The sequence below is a fragment of the Urocampus carinirostris genome, chromosome 10 (genome assembly GCF_059441175.1).
Source record: "Urocampus carinirostris isolate Australia breed hairy pipefish chromosome 10, RoL_Ucar_1.0, whole genome shotgun sequence".
In the NCBI taxonomy this organism is placed as follows: domain Eukaryota; kingdom Metazoa; phylum Chordata; class Actinopteri; order Syngnathiformes; family Syngnathidae; genus Urocampus; species Urocampus carinirostris.
The window spans coordinates 30,958,177-30,981,588 of record NC_142358.1 but is presented as its reverse complement, the minus strand read 5'-3'; the positions used below and the strand labels follow the sequence as shown (position 1 = coordinate 30,981,588).

General features: G+C 40.1%; 1 long non-coding RNA gene across 1 annotated transcript; it reads right to left on the bottom strand.

Annotated features, from left to right (window-relative positions):
* Positions 1–602: 602 nt before the first annotated feature.
* On the bottom strand, positions 603–2,100 carry LOC148358737 (uncharacterized). The gene is made up of 2 exons (XR_015851593.1): positions 1,708–2,100; positions 603–978 (listed from the first exon to the last, which is right to left on the bottom strand). It is a non-coding gene; the product is annotated as an uncharacterized LOC148358737 (long non-coding RNA).
* Between the last annotated feature and the right edge of the window lie 21,312 nt (positions 2,101–23,412).

Below are 23,412 nucleotides of genomic sequence, written 5' to 3'. Positions count from 1 at the left end.
GTACAATACATCAGCATTAAGTAATTCTTGTTTTTTCCACCCAACCTAAAGGCCATTGTAGAACGTCCCGTGGAAGAGCTGGTCACCATCACAGCTACCACGCCATCCACACCACCGGGCACGTCGTTGGCACCTTCTAATCCGGCGCCAAACCCCAAATCACCCAGAAAAAAAAAGGAAGCACGATACACTCCTTGACTTTTTGAAAGTGGAGTCTGCCGGAGTGAGGAAAAGTCTCGAAGAAACTGTGGCCAAAACTGAGCGGTTCCCGTCCTTTTTGGGAAGCTCGTGGACAAATTTCCAGAACAGTGACATCTCTGCAATGTTTCCCTTTGTTTTATAAAAGGAAAATATTTTTTTTTATTAAGAACTCAATGAAGTTCCAGTTTGTGTTTTCCAGCTTTATGGAAGTATTGGTATATTTTTGTTAAAATTTGTGACACATTATTTATTTACTATTATGTATTTTGGCCCAATGTGAGTTTGTTTTTCTGAAAGTAAAGTAATATTTAAGCTGGAGTGATTTGTAGTTGTTTTCTGTCCAACAGTCACATAGTTCACACGCAGTATCTCACATCATTATGAAATAAACCACCAAGGTGTTACTCAAAATGAAGATGTTTATTGAATAGTAATGCAGAAAAGCACATAATGCAAATGTGGGTCTGACTTAAAGAGCCTAAAATATGGCTTTTGGGCAATTTATTCCATATTAACTGTGGACAATTCTTTGTACGGTGGACCTGGGAACCCTGAAGACCCGTGACACCACACGGTAGGACAGAGCGTGGGCCAGCCAGTACACGTAGATCAGGACCTCCAGCCATGGCCCTGTTCCCTCTTTAGCAGCTCCTGCAGGGCCCACATAACCTTCTTGCTCAACCTTAAGTCCTGAATGAGTTCTGACTCCACATCCAACCATAAGCACAGGATGGGAACATTCCTGTCCAACCTGTCCATGCTTATGGGACAGCCACTCTGGAACACAATAGAAAACAAACATTTTAGACATAAATGTGGGCATAGAAAAGAAAAAGACCGCTTTAACTGTGATGTAAGCATCATGAAAAAATGTTGAAATTTTTTTGGTTTGAACAAATTTATTGACACTAATAACAAAAAAAAACAATCATGACAATCACAACAGCAATCAAGCACATTCACAATATTATATTCCAATATGATGTTATTAACAGCAAACACAATGTGAGGGTTTGAACAACCCTTCTCGAAAATCCTATTTGCAATCAAGCATATTCACAATTTCATTATATGATATCTTTGTTAGTGTCAATAGATCTGTCCAAGCCAAAGTCGATTGTCTTTTTTGGTCTGAACAAATCCCTTGACACCAACAACAGAAAACAATCATGACCAAACAACAGCAATCAAGCACCTTTTTTATATCCAATGACAACTCTTTTGAATTAAATTCCTTATGAACTAAGGTTTTTGGGTCGTACAGGGAAGTTTGGTGACGATATTATGTCAGCTTAAGGGTCAGGTGGACTGTTCTTGTGTTTGTTTACTTTTCGTCATGTCACACATTCAAGACCCCTACTATGTGTCATAAAATGGCATTGAGATACTAATAAGTAGATTGCCATTTATGTCTACACAAACATAGGGTATTATGTGAACGTGCATTGTATGTTTACTCTTACTGTATTTGACCGAACGGGTCATTTTTTTACTGAGTGTACGTACCTTGTAAAGGTGAATCAGCACTCCATAGCGCCGAAGCTGTCTTCAGTATAGCACATTTCTCCTCCGTTGATTGGAGACACGGAAAAGATGATGAGCTTTCAGGCAATCGGTAATAACACAGCTGTAGCGGGCATTTTTAACGTTGCACGAAATCTCCAACTGACACACTACTGAACACGCCTCAGGTTGAGACTCGAGTTGTTTACATGTGACGTAGGCCTATACGTCACTAAGGTCTACAGCCAATTAATATTACCGCCATCTCCTGGACAGGGGTGGAACCTTGCAAGTCTTGTCCAAACCTTTTCCACTTTGCACTCGACTCGATGAGGGCACTCCTCTATCGAGGGACCTCACTGGAGGGTTCTCGGGGCCGAGTGAGAGAAATGGGATTGGGCCTAAGATTATAGTGTCACGATTGCCGAAGTGAAGACACCTGTGGCAATCGTTTGGCGCGCTGGAGCGTGCTCTCTGATTGGCTGACGTTCTCTTCTTAAGCGGTCAGCGTCCAGACCAGGACGTCAGAGCGTACTTCTGTGTTCCTGTGTGTTTCGCCAGATTACCAAGTACCAAAGACCTGTTTCTGCCCCACGTTACGATCTACTCTCCTGCCCTGGCCATCGACCTGCCCGCTAAGACGTATTGATTCTGCCTGTCACAGAACTGCCGGTCCGTCCAATGCTGCTAGCGACCGACAACCATCGGCTCCCAAAGCCAGCTCTGTTAGTTCAATCCAATAAAGATTCCTTTTAAACGAACGCAATTGAGTCCGATATTCCATAGCTGGGTCGTGACATATAGTGATCAAGTTCTTTATTTGCAGTAATGCAATTTTAAAATGTGACACATTCAAGAATCCAGCTCGAAGGTCCAACATGATAAATGTGTAATGCCTTGCCCACTGCCCGCTGATTGCTGGGATGGGCTCCAGCACTTCCGCAACCCTACTGAGGATAAGCGGTGCAGCTAATGAGATGAGATGAAACGTCACAATAGCAAAGAACATATATCTCACCACAAAGTTTTTTTTTTACAACAAACATATGAAAGCTACAAATGATGCATTATGTATTGGACGATGTGATACCCAAAATTTCAAACAAAATTGTTTTTATCACGGTGATTTAGGATCTAGAATCAGTACAAACACCGCTGACTGTCATTCCCGAGGTCCTGCTCATCTCTCAAGAAGGAGATGATGATTTCACAAAAAAACAGCGGCAACTAGTTGTTAAAGTTTCTGTACCTGAGTCCTATCAAGAGGCGTCTCCTCCCTCTATTACCCATGGAAACTAGTACTGTCTAAATAGCTTCATGTTGGGAAGCAAACCCCTAACCAAAGAAACCAGCCGGGAAAGGATGGCCACCCCCAGACTGTACTTGCCTAAGACACACCAAAGGAAGTTGTACCCCTACGACCGTGGTGGTTAAGAAATCAGTGAACCATGGAACAAACAATTTTGATGAAAAAATGGGAGAACAAATCTTAAAAAAGCTAAAAGAGAAAGCTTCGGCAAGGATTTTTTTTCAGATGACCGCTGTTAAAATACTTGTTCGTATTATATTGTCAATACATCTCTCATGGTAAAACTCTCAGTATATCAATATCACAAGTAAAGCTGAGAAAACACGTAAACGACTTTATCAAGATATTAAATTCAATGTAAAAAAAAACAAACACTTCTTAAGAAGCTCTATTGCATTGAGTTTTCAATGCAAATGATCAAAGGTAGTGCTTAAAAGGGATATCGTACTTTGCCTTTACATTTAGTTAAATACTTTTGTCTGAATATATCATTTTGTCTATTCTGCATGTTTCAAAATCAATTAGATGAAACTGTTCCTTTACACAGAGACACTGAAAGATACATAAAAATCGATTGGTTTACATTAATTTATTTTCCTCATCAGATTCAAGAATGTCTTTTGGCATATGCAAGCAAATCAATACATCTGCCATTGTTTTCCTCTACGGCCTGGCCCCTATGCAAACTTTTTCAAACAATGTGGCCCACAAATCAAAAAGTTAGCCCACCTCAGTTCTAAGCTCTTCCATTATCTTTCAATGGGGGTCTGAATTCTCACTTATTTGTTTGAATAATCTGTACACAATTTCTGTAAATCATATCAACTTAATTTCACTTCTCAAATATCACTGAGTTTTTCTGCTATGTGGTATATTTCACTGAAATTACTGATCCAAACAAGCAACAATATATGACGGAAAATCTTGAAAATGCTCAGGGTTGCCTTAACCTTTTTCAGACGATTGCATAGCAAATCTATCAATCTAATATTATCTAAATGTAATCTAGATGTTATCTAGATGTAATCAAAATATAATCTAAATAGTATTTAAATATTATCTAAATGCAATCTTAATCGAATATGTGATTTATAGGCTCTGACAGGGCTGAATTTATTTTCTTTAAAAGTGTTCACTGTTCTACCTTAGACCTCTTAGAGTGTCTTTAGCTGGGTTTCATGTCAAAGTACCCAGCACGGCGGCGCAGTGGTTAGCGCGTGTGCGGCACAGTTCTAAGGTCTTGGGAACCTCCTGTGTGGGTTCAAATCCAGCTACCGGACTTCCTGTGCGGAGTTTGTATGTTCTCCCCGTGCTTGCGTGGGTTTCTTCCGGGCACTCCGGTTTCCTCCCACGTTCCAAATACATGCATTTCAGGTGGATTGGCCGGTCCAAATTGTCCTAGGTGTGAATGAGCGAGCGAGTTGTCTTTCCTTGTGTGCCCTGCGATTGGCTGGCAACCAGTTCAGGGTGTCCCCTGCCCACTGCCCGATGATTGCTGGGATGGGCTCCAGCAGCCCCGTGACCCTACTGAGGATAAGCGGTGCAGCTAATGAGATGAGATGAGATGCTTTTGTGCTGTCTCTAACACCCTCTGGCATCCACATTCGGTACTGCAGCACCTGACCACCGACCACTACAAGCAGCTGAATCTTCGGAACCAATACCTCAAATGACACATTTTTTTTTTCTTATGCACACATTACAAAAAACAAAAACAAAAAAAACACGGACAGCAATGCTGGGTCGTTTTGCTTGCCTTCTTTAAAATAATGGTGCTATAGCACTAACACATATATGGAGGTTCATTCTATTTTTTTTTATATGTTTTTAATGTTCTGAAGTACGATACTGACGAGTATGGTAATGATTTATATGACTTGCGGCTCTAAGGAAGTCGCTGCGTGTTAGTTTGCTCATAACTGCCATTGCAATGCTTTTGCTTCCCTTCAGCCCTTCAGTGCAAGACTGTGTACTGACAGAAGGAACAACAGACGCTCTTCATTCACTCAATGGCTGTGCAGCACTAAGGGACCCATTCATGTTTAATATATACGCATCCATAATTAAAATAACCAATCTCAGTGCTCTACTAGTAGAGGACATCTTTTCCGTTTTAGCACTCGTACTTATTTGAACGCTTGCTGTCAATTCCGGTATCATTCATGCAAATGTGAACATCCATTAGGAAATAAACCCTAAATATTCAATGGGAAATGACATTTCAAGTTACAGTAATTATCGGCTGTTTAAAATGTAGTGAGAAGTATCTTAAGGCGCTACAGTTACATAAAATAGGGAGAGCTGGCCCAAAGACAGTTTTTGTCAGGTTCAAAGCGATATCAGGTTGAAGTTGAGTTACAAAACAACACTTATTTATAAAAAAAAAGCAAGCACAAAACACAAGACGACTGCACTCTTAGATTACCATGAAATCCCACGGACTGAAGCGTGAGCACCATTCTTATTATGTTACAACGATTCTGATTGGAGGATAAAATAATCCATGTGCTCGTAAGAAGCTATCTGGTTGGACGGTATATTTGGTTACATGGTGCGATATACACTGCTGTCCTCTAGGAAGCACTCTAACCTAACAATAAATATAGAAAAAAGAGAGTACACTCTTCCACCAGGGGGCAAGCTAACATAACAATATACATCGAAGGCCGTACACTTTAACGCAGATACATAGCTAGCGATCACGCACTTCCTTTGTCTAGTGGTTCCTGGGAGTTAGATCAACCAAAATTATCTGTGATAGGCTGGCATGAAGAGTCTTGGACACCAAAGTAATTCATTGTTTTATTAGCACCTGGAACTTATTTTTAAGGGATTAGCTAGCATGAGGAGTATCTGGGAAACTGTTAGTGGCCTTTCAAGTATTAGCTTTTTATGAAAAACTCTGAGTTGGTGTCTGGGAACTTTTTTTATTTGTTTTACGTTGAAGGTACGTGCCTCTGAGCACAACTCAAATTTGTAAAACCACACACTTATTATGTTTACTATAAAAGTATAAATGTATAAAAGTATAAGAATATAAAAATATACAAGTATAAAAGGCCCGTTTAGACCATAATTTTCCTTACAGTTTCTTCACCAGTGGCATCACTACCCTAAACAAGTGCGCAGAACTGTGAAAATGTATACTAGTTAACTAGAATATATGAGTCCTTTTTTTCATTATTTCAACAAGTCCTGTCCCCGGGTTGTAGATTTATTTTATTTTTTTGTTTATTATTATTATTTATCAACCAGTTCAGGGTGTCCTCTGCTCACTGCCTGAAGATGGCTGGGCTCCAGCACCCCCCGGGCCCTACTGAGGATAAGTGGTGCAGATAATGGATGGATGGATGGATGGATTATAATGTATTATTATTAATCTTATTATTCTATGTAACTTGACACACCTGGTATAGAAACATCTGACTTAAGCTCTTACAATCAACCATGGAAACAATTCAAATTGTATGGAAGTTATTTGAAAAAATCGACGCTTAATAATAAATAATTGAGTTTTTTTTTTGTTTCTGACATTTTTTTCCGTAAAACTTGCTTAAACAATAGCTACCTAGTTCTCGAAATTTGAAACATGCTTGCAATTTTAAATGGATTTAAAAAACAATCAGCAATCAGGAACACTGAGACATTCTTGCTTCATTGCCTTCAGCGTCATTTTAATAAAAGAGTTTGGGCATGATTTGTTTTATCAAGGGAGATGTCAGAGTTATAATACACAATCTCAATGTATTATATGGTCATCAACATTAATCAGTCTTCTAATTAACTGGTTAAATGATCATGTAAGTAGTACATCTTCTGAAGTTTTCCAAGCATATCAGATTGGAAAGTGTGTTGTCTTCTCTTGCTCCGTCCTCATTTGAATCAAGAGATATGTAGCCATTATCAGCTTCCAACAGTTTTTTTTTTAATTTCTGCCCCCACACCCATAATCCACATCATTAAGTCCCACCAATATAGCAAATATCCCATTATGAAGAGCAATCCTCTAGCTTCCGCCCTCACCTCGTTCTATGCTCATATCCTTCCCAGCCCACTCTGCCCCTGTGGGATTTTCTCTTCGTAATTATTGTGGCTACAGGACACACTTTCACAACCCTCTGGCCAAGGATGCCTTTACAAAGATGTCAGCATCAGACTACACCCTAAGTGTGATGAAGAAGTAGCTTACACTTTAAAAAGATAATAGAAAAAAATGGTCAGAAATTCGCACACACATTTTACAGTACACCATTTGTATTGCATTGTCTCTAATGGATTACAATTAGCTCAAGTACATGATGAAAATGTATAGGATTATTATTTTTTTTTTTTAAGAAAACATGACAATGTTTGAAATGATAAGGTTTGAAAGGAGCTAGGATTTTAAGTAGTACAGACGCTCCCCTATCTATGATCATTCGACTTACGAAAAAGGCTAAATACAATCGTTTTTATCAGGATGTCGATAAATATCCCGACGTTTCTGTACGTTAGATTTTGTATTGTGCACCCTTTTTCTGAGTACAGGACAGCACTGTACTTCTTCTTTCTGCTGCTTCTGGCATGTGGTGGCTCCGTGAGAGGTCACCCAGTATCCACCCCGGGGAAGAAAATCCGCTTCCTCTTCCTAACTTGTGTGCAAAACATTCTATACTCTATAGAACTTTGACGTTTTTATTGTTTAATATCTTGTGCATCTATTCATTTGGTTAGTGTAATGTGTAAAGAAGAGGCGAGCCAATTCTTTTGAAACGAAAGTAAAATAATAAGAACGATTGATGCGGTTGAGAAATTGGTCGGAACAATTTTTTTCAGCCACTTTTTACCACGGAGGAGGACCTCTTAAAGCCCATCTTCCAAAAGTAAGTTAAACCCAACTTTATCTTTATAGAGCATATTACCTTATGAAATGTTTATGTTTAGTACAAAACAATACAGGTTACCTATACAAGCCTTAAACATACAAAATATAGCACTGACGTAACTTACTAACAAATCCATCTTCAAATTCATCTCGTTCATAAGTAGGGCAGCATCTGTACAACAATCACAAGCAATGACAAAGCCAACTTTTGTTATTTATGATGATTTACGATCATTCGACTTACGAAGAACGCTAAATACAAACATTTTTATCAGGATGTCGATAAGTTTCTGTACGTTAGATTTTGTATTGTGCACCCTTTTTCCGAATGGGCCTACTTATGCTGTTCATAAGTAGGGCAGCATCTGTACAAAAATCACAAGCAATGACAAAGCCAACTTTTGTTATTAAAAAAAACAAAAAAACATCCCTAGATTTTAGGAACATACTAGTCTTTGGCGTTGAAGTTACGGAAAGCTTCCGATCAAGAAACTGTGAGATTGTTGATGAAATAAATAACCCCGCCCTGAGACTGGGAGGTTGCTGGTTCAAGCCTCCCTGCTTGGCGCTCGGCATTAGGGTTAGGATTTGCGGGGTTTGGTCACCTAATGACTACCAAACATCAGTTGGGTTGAGTTAGGGGGCTGGGAATCCCCTCCTTTGTATCAATCTCCCAGAAAGAGTCAGAAATGTGATTGTGTTCTTGACTCTAGCCACCTCCCACTAGGGGGATAGGGCTATGTCTGTGTAATAACCTGTGAAGCCCTTTGAGACTCTTTGTGATTAAGGGCTATACAAATAAAAATGACTTGACTTGACTTGAATGACTATATAATTGTGTGTATATTAAACACAATGTTATGCATAAGAACGTGCATCAGTACTTCGCTAAGCGTTCTAATGAAATAAAACCCCTTCTCGCTTGTAGATGATGAGGCAAAAATATGAATGCAATTCATTCCTACACTCACTAAAGACTCTCAAAAGCCAAACAAGAAACACAGTGTGAATGGATTAACAGTATGCACATAAATCAATTAAGCGTGCACCTACACAAAAAAACTGCACGTCGAAATAAAAACTGTGAAATCTGAAACACCAATTCCCTGGCATAAACAGTACACAAAATCTAACGGTATCCTCTGACATTCAAATGAGGAGCTTCAAAGGCTTTAGCTGAAAATACTTCTGTTTCTGATACCTTAAACGACTCCCTCGTGTATTGAAATGCTGAGTACACACACTCACATATTTATGCATGCACGCACACTTGCTCGAACACCTCGCACCTCAGCAAAAACACACTGATTGGTCCCAGTGCAGAGACATTGAAACTAATTTTTTTTTCTCCCCCTTAGAGATTCTGCAAAATGGCACATTTATTCTATTTTTCCCAGTGTGCTTTAGTCGTGATCCGTGTATTTATATTGCACGTTTCCAAAACTATGAATATGTTGGCTCACCGACCGGCGGTTTTCCCCTCGTAATTATCTAGTTAGAAATATGGCCCCCTAAATATATTCGGAAAAGCTACTTAACATCATAAATAGAAGAAAGTATGAACACACACCTGTGGAATCAGTGAATCCTTTATATATGGCTTATGTAAACTCAGAATTTTGCACACAAACACTTTTCTGTGAGGGTCCATATCCATTTTGTCCACGGGCTTCAAGATCTCTTTCTCTATTGCTGGATACTGTCCAAGACTTCATTTTTATCTCCAAGCATGGTGTATTGCAGAAATACTTTTACGGACATTATGCACACATTTATTGTAAATTCTGCGCTCATGTTTGCCCTCTTGCTTCCTGGTCGTCTTATATGTCCTCTATAAGATACGCCCCTTCTTCAAACACTGCCCAACATGGTGACACACAACCAAATATGTGCATATAAGCACCCCTGATTTGAGTGTTTTATTTTATAGTTGGAATTTCGGCTTGGGTCTGAGTATATACTGTAGGGAGAATATCTCCCTGAGGAGAAGTTCTGCATTCACATACTCTGTAGTTGAGACAGTGCCACCATAACTGTATTCAATAGTGATTTGTGGGGAAATATAAACACACGTATCCTTTAAGTTATGTGGTTAACAGAACGATGGCTTGAATTGCAATACATGATCTGCATTTAACAGTGGCGGGGCATGCATTTCACATCGGCCTTCAGTGATGACCTCTAGTAATGTCGTTCACGAACAAATAGATACAGTTATTGGCAGTGAACGACAGTAGCCGGTTCCCTAACAATCAAGAGCCGATTCCCTTGAAGATATTTTTTTTCCTCTTGTAATTGGTCAATTTGCATTTTTGCATGGATTTTGTGTTTCTGAATGGTAATTTGTTGAATATAAAATGTTTCTTGCACATCTGTCAATGTGTTATTTCCTGTGTTTTTCAGGGATGATGTGTTTTACATGACAAATGTAACGGTTTTTTTTGTATACCAAAATGATTTGATGTTTGCACTGAAAAGTCAATATTTTAAATGTCTGTGTTGCTTGGCATTTATGTTGCTTAGTATTAAAAAGAAAGTTTAAAGTTTAAGTTAAAAGTTCACTGCGGAGTAGAAAATAAATGTTATATTGATTTAATGAAATAATAGATTCACCGCCCCAAGTTGATGTGTCCTGAGGCCTTCCAGAAGGCACTCACTTTGCCAATTTTAAATCTGATTCGCTAAACGGACAGCATTATTGACACTTTTGTGAAGGCCTCCGGGCACATTTCTTAACCCAGCAAGTAATTGCAGAAATTGTATTAATAGCTTGGATATGATAGCACCCATCTGGAGCACAGCAAATAGGGAGAGGCAACGGAAAGAAGCTGACAGACAATTTGGAATGATTTTAATGAGTATTAATGGACAAAATAGAATCACATCACATGATTCAGAAATTTTAGACGAGCAGAGAAGGCCTTGCAGGCTCTGGCGGCCCACCATTGGTATTCAATAAGTTATAAAATGAAGCAGTAACAGACCATATACCGTAAATTCCGGACTATAAGCCGCTACTATTTTCCCTAACTTTCAACCCTGCGGCTTATTCAGTGATGGGGCCAATTTATGTAATTTTTCTAACGACCGCTAGCGGCACTGGAGTGTTGCTACCATTAACTGCCCTGTCAAAGCCATATTATTATTATTAAAGCTTTGAAAACTCTCTTGGTGTACCGTCTTTCTTTGTAAATATGTGTAACCCATGTATAATATGTATTTGCAGCTGTATATTTTTGTAATGTATTTATTTGTATCTATTTTAGACACTTATTCTGATATGTTTTGCACAGATGAACGAAAAATGAGGGGCGGAACGAACGCGGGGTGTCGAGTTTAAGTGGGGACCGCTAAAGGTGAGGGACAGACAAGGAAAGAAGATGGGGTAAAATGAGTTGCATGAGTAAATGTGTTCATCTGATATATTTTTCCCACCCTTACCGTTGGAAATATACACTTTTTTCCTTGGATTACTTTCAACGGGACCTGGACTCTGCAGGTCTGCATCAAACCTTAAGTACCGGTATCCTTTTCCGTTCATTTTGCCGGCTGTGATTTTTGGACTGTGGACTTTAATGAAGGACATTTAGTTCGCGGGACTTGAAGTCAGGTTTGGGTTAATTTTGTTTTTGTGTTACATGTTTAAATGTGGGTTATATACAGGTGCAGCTTGTGTATGTACAAAATCGGTTTTCCTCTTAAAATGTGGTGGGTGCGGCTTATAATCAGGTGCGGTCTATAGGGCGGAATTTACGGTAGTAACAACCGTCGAGTTACATATATTATTTTTAATCAATAATGCGTTACAGTACTCGTTACCGATAAAATAAATTGCGCTTCAGCAACGTGTTCCTTTGCTACGCGTCACTCCCACCACTGCCGACCGGTCTATTGCTCGCTCTAGCTAATAAATGCAGTTTGGCATCAGCGATATATGAGTGAAGGAGCATTTCAGAGGGGTGACAATATGTAGCCTCAGTTCAATTTCACACATGCTTTGCCCTAGAGCAGAGCCGTCGGGGTTGAAGCCAGATGCTGACACCTCCCCGGCTGTTCTCACTCACCTTCTTTGATTTCACACAATACCACACACGGTCCGACACAAAGACTCACCTCTGATCGCATCTCAAAGGCAAGGAGTGTGTTGGTCCCTGGAAAAGAGGATTAAAGTGCACAACGGGCTGACGTTTGCTCAGCAATACAGATGCCCCGCGCTGGTATCAACGCGAGAAAAGCAATCTCGGGACAGGCGGGCCCACCTACCACGCTTACAATGCCACTTTTGGCAAAGGGTATGCGTGGAGATGAGCAGTTCAAACATGCCCCATTGCAAACAGCAAAGCTTGAAACGGTGCAAAAAAGTGCATTGTGCTGACTTTAAGAATGGCCTAACAATAGATGTGGGTTTGGGTATGTAGACCTTGCATCTTTTCAGGTTAAAAAGTTAAATAAATGGCTTGACTATTTTTCATACCTAAACTAGCACATATTTAGTTTGATGGGTGATGGATTCATAGCTTAGCAGACACTCAAAATAAAGAAACAATGTATCAATGAATTTTGAACATGCAAGTAGAACATGGATGTGGCAAGGAAGCTGAGTGGGTTGCACAACCGCAGTGCATTCCTCAGGTCATGGGTTGAAATACCGCTACCAGCCTTCTGTGTTTGCATGTTCTCCCCGTGCTTGTATGGGTTTCTTCTGGGAACTCCGGTTTCCTCCCACATTATAAAAAACATGCATGTCAGGTAAATTGGCCTAATCCAAATTGTCCCAAGGTGTGAATGTATAATATATAATATAGTTTTTTCCTAATGGTAAATGGTAAATGGTCTGGATTTATATAGCACTTTTCAAGTCAATGAAGACTTCCCAAAGCGCTTTACAATGTGCTTCACACACACACACACACACACATATATATATATATATATATATATATATATATATATATATATATATATTCAATGTGTATATATATGTGTATATATATATTGATTACTGATGCGGGGCACCTGGGTCTGCTCCGTTGGCGCCAACGTCCGTGGACCCTGATTGGCTGTTGTACTCTTTTTAAACCCCCGCCTTCCTGTCAACATCGTCAGATCGTCTGCGAACCTTCGCTACATGCTAGGCAAGCTTCTGTGACTCCTGACTTTATCCTGCCCTGTTTTCCGTCTGATTCTCGTTGCCGACCTCTTTTTTGGATCCGTTTATGTTTTTGCCCCTCCGTCCCGGCCATCGACCTGTTTTTTCCCGCTCTCGACACTGCCTTCGCTCTACATGGAAGTGCCATTTCCGTGTTCCCAGATATCTGCCACCCGTAACCGTCAATCATCGGATCGTGGGTGCAAGTCCTTTCCTCCTTCTAAATAAAGCTTAGTAAACGAACGCAATTGGGTCCCATGTCTGTTCCTGGTCCGTGACATAATATATATATATATATATATATATATATATATATATATATATATATATATATATATATATATATATATATATATATATATATATATATATATATATATATATATATATATATATATATAAATAAGTAAATGGGTTATTTATATCTTAGATTTGTTTACTTGTTTTGGAATTATGTTGCTGGTAATCGTCATTTCACTACTTTTCATTGCACTGTTCTAATGCTACTTGGGCCAATCTCTATACACTACAATTGTAAATGAATCCTTAAATGATTTTTTAGTCTGTTTTTTTATTGCAAGTTTTCATTACATGTGAATTGTAGAGTGTTGTGTCTAATCTCAATGTAAACAATCTACGTTCTTATCAATAAAAACAATTGTAATTCATATTCCAAATGGCATCCCAGCACAGCTAGAATATAGAAAACAGCCGTCTCAAAAAATTACTAGCGGGGAAGTGACTTCGAATGAGTGGTTGTTTAAACATTTTCTTTTTAGTTATAACCCAACGATAGGAATGATGGTAAGTGTCATCAATTTGTGTTGAACAAGCCGTGAGTGAGTGTGTGCATACCCTTCAAGCTTTTCCATTTAGGATGAGGTTCGTAAAATCATTCTGAAGCATAACATGCGAGTGATTACCCGGTGCGTTACACATGCCTTTCAGCTGCAAAAAGACTATAAACCATGCTCCCTTCATTGGGAATCCCTTAAACCGGCAATGTAAACGTTAGTTGTTGGTGCAAATCCAATAAAAAATGGGATGCCAACACGACGACTCCGGTTGTATATCTCTCTTTAGTGACAATGACCTTTTATTATTTCCAAGGTTGTCATCTCACTTCATTCTGCCTTTTCACATTTATATCATGAGACAGCTTATGTTTATTTTTGGTCCCTTACCTCATTAATGAAGCTACTTGACAACACACTGAGCAATGCCCTATTGGAGGACAGCTAATTTACAGTATTTCATTTCCGAAAAAGATAACGGTTTGCTATGGTTATTAATTAAAATTGGAGTGTGTTTACCATTCACACAGATGAGCTATTGGGTGTTAATCAGCAATAAAATGATAGATGTTTGACATTTATAAAATGATGTTGTGGAAGCAATATGCAGCTACTGTGAATGGAAAATTCAGTAATTCAATAAAGTTTCTGGAGCTGTATATAAAAACCTTCGACCCGACTCTTGCTACTATGTGTGGGTGATACTTGGAATTTTAGTATTGATCTGATCTAAGTAAATAGAAGGTAGTACAGATGATTACTGAGCCAATATCCAATTTTTTTTGCTTTGATATAACATGATTATTAAATAATTTACCCGCTGCACATATTAGTCCGTTTTATTATAAACACAGTATGAAGATTTAAGGCACTGAAAGTGTTTTATCTTTTTATTAAATAATTAAACTGCTTTACTTTAACAGTATAAAAATAGGTATTTATATTACAACTGTTTCAGTACCAAAGTCTAGAGAGTCAAAACCAAAATTAAGGCACCTATGTATCAAAATAAACAAATATAAAAGTGTCAATTATACCTTTAATGGTACAATAACAATGTCAGAAAGTACAAACAAGGTAAACAATCCAATGTAAGACTTAAAACCATATTAAGCATCTTTAAAATAGAATAGTTAAACTACAACAGCATCTTAAAAATCAAGTCAGTAGTGAAAAAAAAAGTATATACACAATTGAGTATTATTTGAGAGTTGCAATTATGTATAATCTTACAATCCATTAACAGCATTATAGTGCTAGTTTAGTTTCGGAAGACAGTATTGATCCCTGGACACTAAAAACAATCCAGTTCAAGGCCTTTCTTTGTCATGATTACCCAAGTGGAGCCACCTGGGGTAATCATGTGGCGCGCTGGAATGTGCTACCTGATTGGTTAATGCTCCCTTTTTAAACGCGTTACGCGGAGAACTCTTTGTCGGAGGATTACTTCTGTACCCCGTAAGACTCTCCCGATTACATGTGCCTTCTTGTTTACCTGATTCTGCCTGCCTGCCTTCGATCCGACCTGCCTCCGATTCGACCTGCTTTCGTCCCACGCTACGATCTTCTCTTCAGTCAGGAACTGTACGAACGCTCTGGGGTCTCCTGCTCTGTTCTGGTCCCCCTGACATTCTTAGTATCAATAATATCTATCTATCTATCTTGGTCATATCCCTCAAGAGGGGTGACCGACAGCAAGACAAACACAAACAATAACAAAGAAAATAAAAGGGGAAAAAAAAGAAGCAAAAAACACACACAAAAATGTTTGGACCATGGCCAACCCAATTGCCCAAACACCAAAACAAGTTAGGCACGTCGGCACCTAATTTGGTCATGTTTTCGTCCCTCAAGATGAAATGGGACACCAGAAAGCAGCCATGTCATTCGGGTCAGGGTGACACAATACACTCTTTTGTTCAACAGCAGGGCCCGACAGCTTTCACTGGTTTACCCCTGCCGCATCATACGGGTGCACAGCCCATCCTTAAAGGGATTCCCAATGAAGGGAGCATGGTTTATAGTCTTTTTGCAGCTGAAAGGCATGTGTAACGCACCGGGTAATCACTCGCATGTTATGCTTCAGAATGATTTTACGAACCTCATCCTAAATGGAAAAGCTTGAAGGGTATGCACACACTCACTCACGGCTTGTTCAACACAAATTGATGACACTTACCATCATTCCTATCGTTGGGTTATAACTAAAAAGAAAATGTTTAAACAACCACTCATTCGAAGTCACTTCCCCGCTAGTATTTATTGCAACAATGGCGGCGCCCTCTATGGCGGCGGCTGGATCTGCTCCCGACAGTTTCTCACATTCTAGTCAAAAACCCCAATCTTCGACTCAGTTTATGAGGGCGAACAAAGACAACTCTAACTGTAGATTAATATACGATCGCAGTTTTTTGCTGGATATGCGAACATCCAGAAATCCAGCGCAAATTTCGACGATCACTCTGGAGTGTTTACTTAGCCTCGGAGTGCTACGTCAACAGAACGCAGCGGCCGACAAAGCAGCGAGTAAAAGTGGCAAGCGGAAGCGCTGTGACCGGGGAAGGAAACGAGGTTGTCGGGCCGGGCTAACGGCTCGGATGAAGGCTAAACCCTTCAAAACGCCTCTACCATCCATTTTCCTATCCAACGTCCGCTCCCTGGACAACAAACTGGACCATTTACAAGTGGAATTTACATCGAACCGCGAATTGACGAACTGTTGTGCTTTAATTCTGACGGAGACATGGCTAAACTCATCTATCCCGGATGACGCTGTTAGCATTGTGGGGCTAACTGCTTTCCGCGCTGACAGAAGCGGCGAGCTCACCGGCAAAAGCAAGGGGGGCGGTCTATGCATTTATACCAACAACAACTGGTGTAAAAATGCGAAGATAATATCGAAACACTGCACACGAGACATTGAACTTTTGACGGTGATCTGCAGACCTTTCTACCTACCGAGGGAGTTTAGCGCGACCATCATTACTGCCGTGTACGTGCCCCCCAGCGCTAATACGAAGGAGGCAATGGACGTTCTCTACCGAACTGTGAGTGAACTGCAGCATGCTTACTCCGAGTGCATTTTTATTGCGGCGGGGGACTTTAACCAGGCCAATATGAAAACAGTTCTCCCGCATTTCCATCAGCATGTAAACTTTGCTACAAGAGGTAGGAACACATTAGACCTGGCCTACACAAACATCAAAGGTGCATATAAAGCAGCCCCCCGCCCCCATCTTGGCTCATCAGATCACCTTTCTATTATGCTAATTCCAGCATACAAGCCCCTGCTGACCAGAGAAAAACCTACAGTGAAGCAGGTGAGGGTGTGGTCTGAGGGGGCAATGGAGGCACTACAGGACTGCTTTGATTGCACTGATTGGGACATGTTTAAATCGGCTGCCACTTACAACAACAAAATAAATATAGATGAGTACGCCATTTCTGTGTCAGCCTACATCAGTAAATGCGCAGAAGACGTCAGCAATAACAAAACTATATGCACCCGTGCCAATCAGAAGCCCTGGATGACTGCTGAAATACGAAAACAACTAAAAGTACGGAACCTTGCCTTTAGATCTGGTGACAAGGAGGCGCTGTTATCAGCGAGGGCTAACCTGAACCGGGCTATCAGACTAGCAAAGCGAACGCACAGTCAAAAAATCCAGGAACGTTTCCTCAGCACAACCAACACCAGGGATATGTGGAAAGGCATTCAGGCCATCACCAGTTACAAGCCAACCACCGCCCCAGTGCAGAACACTAGCATGGACTTTCTGAATGACCTCAACAAATTCTTTGGAAGGTTCGAGGCACAAAACGGCACCCCTGCAGCGAAAGCGGTTCCAAATCAGGGCGAAAGAGCACTCCACCTGGACTCATCTGACGTGAGGAAGACCCTGAGAAGGGTCAACACAAGGAAGGCTCCAGGCCCGGACAACATTCCGGGGCGGGTACTTAGGGAGTGCGCCGATCAGCTGGCTTGTGTACTAACAGACATTTTCAACACCTCGCTAGACCAAGCCAAAGTACCATCATGCTTCAAATTTGCCAACATCATCCCAGTGCCAAAGAAACCCCAGATCTTATCACTCAACGATTACCGGCCCGTTGCACTGACTCCTATCATAATGAAGTGCTTCGAGAGACTGGTTAAAGAGCACATCACCTCCAGTCTCCCCTCCTCATTCGACCCCTTTCAGTTTGCCTACAGGACAAACCGCTCCACCAGGGATGCCATCTCCTCTGCGCTTCACCTGAGCCTGACACATCTAGAGGAGAAGAACACCCATGTGCGGATGCTGTTCCTGGACTTCAGTTCAGCATTCAACACCATCATCCCACAACATCTGGTGGACAAAATGAGACTCCTGGGTTTCAACACCCCCCTGCGGAACTGGCTGCTGGACTTCCTCTGTGACAGACCCCAATCAGTGCGGATAGGTCAGAACAGTTCAGATGTCATCTACCTCAGCACGGGCTCCCCCCAAGGCTGCGTCCTAAGCCCCTTGCTGTTCACCTTGATGACACACGACTGCGTCCCTAGGTCCGCCACAAACCACATCGTGAAGTATGCTGACGACACAACAGTGGTGGGCCTCATCAGGGATGACAACGACCTGGCCTACAGAGAGGAGGTGGAGCAGTTGGTGGGCTGGTGCAGGGACAACAGCCTGGTCCTGAATGTCGACAAAACTAAAGAGATCATTGTCGACTTTAGGAAAAACCAGCCCAACCACGCCCCACTTTGCATCAACAACAAGGCTGTGGAGGTTGTCAGCAGTATCAAGTTCCTAGGGGTGCACATTACAAACAAACTCACCTGGTCCGTAAACACTGCATCACTGGTTAAGAGGGCACAGCAGCGCCTGTACTTCCTGCGGAGGATGAGGAAAGCCCACCTGCCCCCACCCTCCCTCATTACATTCTACAGGGGCACCATAGAGAGTATCCTGACCAGCTGTATCTCTGTGTGGTGTGGAGGCTGCAGCGCAACCGACTGGGGTAGTGTGAGGAGGGTAACGAGGACAGCAGAGAAAATAATCGGGACTACACTTCCCTCCATTCAGGACATTGGCCAGAAGCACTGCCTATCCCATGCTAAAAACATTACCGGGGACCCCTCTCACCCCCATCATGGACTGTTCACTCTGCTAGCCTCTGGGAAGAGGTACTGCAGTGTGCGGTGCAGGACCACCAGGCTCCGCAATAGTCTAGTCCCCCTGGCCATTAGACTGTTAAATGGTCAATCTAACATATAGTTAACTTAAATCTAAACGGCTGCTAATCTGACTTTTGCACTACTGGCAGTTTTTTTTATAGCTTGCCACTCCTTGCACATTGCTCTCTGCACTATTGTAATTACAGCGTTATTGTTACAGTGTTAATGTTACTGTGTACCTGACTTGTTAACCTGACTGCCCATTTTGCGCATCTGGTTAGCTACTCTTCTTGCACTATCGGCACTATGGTAAAATACTATACGTAGCCAAAATACAATACAACATTATTTATATCTGTACATTCAAGGAAACTGTGGGGGTCAGATGCATCGGCATTTCGTTCTGTATACACGTGTACTAGAATGACAATAAAGTAGATCTGAATCTGAATCTGAATCTGAATCTTAAGAAGGCATCCACAATCCCACTATCCTTTCACAACACATCTCTACTTCTTCCTATCACCATCAAGAGCTCTAGCTTCCATTGTATTTAGACCTCTTTCCTGCAGTGCACTCATAACACCATCCATCCACATCAATCGCGGCCTTCCTCTTGGTATCCTTCCATTGACTTCTGCTCCGTAGATCCTCTTCTACATTCGCTCCTCATCCATCCTCTCCATGTGTCCAAACCAACCGAGTACTCTCTTATTAACACGCTTGCTCAGTTCCACGACTACTCCAGTTCTGTCTCCCACAATTTAATTTCTCAATCCATCCAATCTTCTCCTACTCCTCAAACGCTTCATCTCAAAAACATTCAATTTCCTTCTTAAATCTGCGTTCAGGCTCCAAGTCTCTGCACCATACAACACAGTCGGCCCAATCACACTCTCATAGAGTTCCCTCTTAACATCCATACTCATACTCTTGTTGTTCATCACTCTCCTCAGAGTACCTGAAACCTTGCTTCCTTGATTTACTCTATTCAATACCTCGCACTCATTCCACCAACTGCAGCCACATCACAACCCAAGTACCTAAAGCTTTCAACTTCTTCCAGCACCTGTCCATGCAACCTGATTTCTAACGTCATGCCCACTCCATCACGTGAACACTTCATCACCTTACTCTTCCCAACATTGACACATAACTTACACCTATCACATACTCTTCCAAAACTCCGTTACCAACATTCTCAATGTTTCATCAGTTTTTATATTATTTTTTTAGGAAAAATATGAACATTTAGATTAAATCATTATACATCTGTATACATTTTAGTACTATTAATTATTAAAATAAAATAAAACACTGTCCGATATTCAACTGACAAATGATAAAAATGATTTACGGATAAGAACAAAATAAAAATATATATATTTTGGCCACTCACATGACTGAAATCTGGCTTTGTGACTATAGCGATCTGGTTGAAACAATATACATTGAGGGAGCTAACCAAATACAATAACATTTTATAAATTGGCCATAAAGAAATAGGGTGATGTTATATCAATGTTTCTACATGTGATGACAGATGTTGTTTAAATTCTACACAGAGCAAGAATTAACTATACCAACGACCATACATCGAGTTTTGCCTTATTGCCTTGAGAGGCAACACCTCCAGCCGACTCTACTTACAGGGTGGTGGCTAAAACCCCCGACGCTGCCCCCTCTTGGTCAGGACTGCCCACACTGATCACGCGCCTTGCTCAACACCAGCTTCATCTCCAGACTTGAATATTTGAACATGTTGTTCTTGTAACTATGGTATCTCATGATATTTCTCCTCAGTTTGCTCCGTCTTCTCTTCTCATTTATATTTCTTGGAGACATCACCGGTGAATTATGCATGAACTGGTCTCGGCTCAATTTTTGGGGGGCAAATTGTGAACACATGCATACGTATTGTCACTTCCAGGTTCAGACCAAAATTATGATAATGTCTTTACAACTGACACTACATCACAATGTAACCCCTCGGATACCCTGTGTGTTTTTGCTCGAAAGAACATGTATGGTCACATATTGTTCTGTTTTGGCATCCATTTTTTTTTCATGAAGTAAGCCATGGTCTGCCCAGTCACGGAAAAAGGGCAGCTGGGGATATTAAGGGTCAGCGGAATATAAACTGCTGCCTCCACAGTTAGTTGTTTTCCTTGTGGATGGTAGCAGCACGATTGACAGGAGGCTTTAAAATGAACACTCGTCTTGCATATAAACATAGAAATATTTGTTTCCGGTCTGCCAAAAAAAGAGAAAATTGTTAACAATTCATTAGACTTTTAAATCCTGTTGCATTGCAGTATGCAGAATTCTTTTTACTGAAATAAATATGTGGAAGAGCAAATGATTTGCGTTTTATTCATAGGAAGAAGTGAATACAGTATATGAGAGCACATGAGATAAGCACAGTAAATAAATGAATGCATAAGTAAGTAAATAAAAAAATACATATATAGATAAACTAATAAAAAAATGAAAAAAATAAACATCCTTAAAAAAAGAAATACATACATAAATTAAAACGACTTATTTTTGGAGAGCTACTGCAAAAAAAAAACTGTATGTGCACGTAGTGGGTGGGCATTAAAATCCAGAAAGCTGTCGATACTTGATTTAACTCAACAAGTGCTAATTTATTCTACTTCTGTTTTTAGTATTGGACACCTGCAAATTAGATTGTATAGGACTCCAGTTCATTATTTTGACTAGTATGCACTGTTTACTTATTGTCGGTATCGGCCTATAATGTCTCTGTTCTTTGATATCCACATGCTTTAGGGTGGATGTGCTTTTTATTGTTTTAACCTAGGAAATATAAAACAAAAAAAAAATGACTCAGGGGTAGGTTTTCGGAATAAATATGACATTTGTCAGTGTGAAGACATTCTTGTACCGTCCTCTCCCGTTTTCCCTTCAAGATCAAGATTCAATCATGTATTTTCTTCTCATTTTGCCTCATGTTGAGGTTTTTGAGTTTTCCCTTACCCTTATGTAGGTTTTAGATCAGGATGGTGTAATAATTGTCGGCAGTTGGCAATGATATGTGGTTTGTGCAGCCCTTTGAGACTCCTTGTGATTACAAATAAACATGACTTAACATTGATTTAACATCACCCTATTTAGTCATGGACAAATTATTTAAAGTTATTGTATTTGGTGACTGGCTGGCAACCAGTTCAGGGGTGTCCAGTGCCCACTGCCTGAAGATAGCTGGGGTGGGCTCCAGTACCCCCGCGGCCCTACTGATGATAAGCGATACGGATAATGGATGGAAATGTTTTGTTTTTTTTTTCCTAATCTGAAAATCATTTTTATGATTTGTCAGTTGAATATGGGACAGTGTTTTTTGTCTCTTTAAATTAATAAGATGTATACTGTAGCTCCGTTGTTCTATAATCAGTGATTTGATTTAAATGTTCGTATGTTTCCTGAAAAAAAAAGTGTAGACACAATACGTTTTTTCTGTTCACGCTTTAAGCTAGGCTAACACATTCATTGTAAAAATTAAGTGTGCATTGTCAAAAGCTTTCAGACTCGGAGATCTTTTTTTTTTATTTTCTAAAAGAGATAAATGCAATATCGGACTGTCTGAGACCTCAACCGTGTTTACTTTTTAATTTTTATTTCATTCATATAACACAATTGACTGAAATTTTGTAATGAAACTTTGCTGTAGATTGTAGCCCCAAATAATTGACACAGTCAGCAAGGTAGGTGTTCTTCTTTCAGTAAAAACATGTGAGGCTCAAATCTATGTGGTCACACCATTATCAGAAGCTCAGTATGAAAGAGGCAAATGATAAGTGCAGCCTGCCGAGGCCTTTATTAATTAATTTATTTGATTTATTTATTTTTTCAAAATCAGAAAGGATGTAATTTGTGTGATAAAGTGGTCTGCTACTGAGGCAAATTTCCACAAACAGATGATAAAAGTTCACCCTACAGATCAAAATGCTGCAACCTGAAATGCAAACATTTTACTGTTCCTGAACAAAAACCTGTAAATCTGTCACTGTAGCAAGAGAGCCAAAAGAGCTTGTTTGTTACATTGCTGATTTTTCTGGTTTGACTCCTTTGACTTTTGCCTTGTAACATTTGAGCCGAGAAACGGGTTTTTATATATTCGTATGTGCACTTTCTGCCTTTATTTTTTTTAAATACTGTGTAGTGAAAAGTATAGTTGTAATTGACGTAGTTGACGTAGTTGGAATTTTATTTTCATCACATTGCTCTGTTTTTGATTGATAGTGTTAGTCTGAAATGTGATTACTTAATATAAAATGATATATTTTTTTGTCTGCCTAAAAGATTTATGCAATGTTTATTTAAATATAAACTAAGTCAAGTGGTTTGATTATTGAGTGATGTTGACATTTCCAAGCAAAACTTTTTGGTCCCACGTATTTACTTATTTTT